This window comes from Myotis brandtii, unplaced genomic scaffold (genome assembly GCF_000412655.1).
Source record: "Myotis brandtii unplaced genomic scaffold, ASM41265v1 scaffold74, whole genome shotgun sequence".
In the NCBI taxonomy this organism is placed as follows: Eukaryota; Metazoa; Chordata; class Mammalia; order Chiroptera; family Vespertilionidae; genus Myotis; species Myotis brandtii.
Genome location: NW_005370944.1, coordinates 1188218 through 1189054, shown reverse-complemented (window position 1 = coordinate 1189054; position 837 = coordinate 1188218). Strand labels below are relative to the sequence as shown.

General features: G+C 67.9%; 1 long non-coding RNA gene across 1 annotated transcript in view; it reads right to left on the bottom strand.

Moving 5' to 3' along the window:
- The window catches only part of LOC106724164, a 3936-nt gene extending 3105 nt beyond the window's left edge, over positions 1–831 (bottom strand). Inside the window, exon 1 of the long non-coding RNA XR_001359915.1 lies at positions 328–831. This is a non-coding gene — a long non-coding RNA (uncharacterized LOC106724164). The remainder of the gene's footprint in view (positions 1–327) is intronic.
- Between the last annotated feature and the right edge of the window lie 6 nt (positions 832–837).

The following is an 837-nucleotide window of genomic DNA, read 5'->3' as shown; positions in this document are numbered from 1 at the left end:
CCCAGGACCCGCGGCTCCGGGAGGGGAGGGGCCGGAGGGACGTTTCACTTCTCCCGCCGCCGCCCTGGCCCGGCGTGGGAGCAATTAGGGGCCCTCCGGAGCCGTGGGGAGTGCACGCTCACAAACCGCGAGGTCTCCCAAAGGGCTCGACCTAGGGTTTTCTATTCTGGGAAACAGGGCCTCGTTATCCCACCCGACCAAGCGCGGGGCAGTGGGTGGGAGGGTTTTGTTGCTCCCGGGGTCGTCGAGTGACTCGGAAGAGAAATGGCCAGTGGGGCCTGACTGCGGCGGGGCGCGGGGTCTATGCCAGAGAAACAAGGCTCGAACCTGCTGCGTTGCTCGCGGGAGAGCCTCCTTCGCCGGCGGCCCGCCTCTGGGGTCCTGGGCGTCTCCCCATAACACTGCTCGGCGGGCCTACGGGCACTGGGCGTGCTGCCACTGCCCCCACCCCCCAAAAAGAATGTGGTCTCGTTGCTTCCTTCGTGTAAGCGGGAGTTACGATTGCCTTCCCGGGCCTCGGAGCTCGCCGGGTCTTCACGGAGGCGACGGCGTAACAATGCCTTCCTGCGCGCGAGCTGGGCGTGCGCCGTCGGGGTCGGGGCGGCCGAGCTGGCTGAGCCCTGGGTCCAAGTCGTGGCTCCACCTTTCGGCTCCGAGCGCCCGCTGGCCAGGGAAGGCTCCCTCACCAAGTCTCGGAAGCCTACGTGCATCGCGACACGGCAGGGGGCGGGCCGGGGATGCCCTTAGGCTTTCTCGGAACCAGTCTCTACCGACTTCGCACGGACCTGGGCGGAGAAGGCGGGTCCTCCAGAGCCTTCGAGTCGGGAGCTAGAGCAG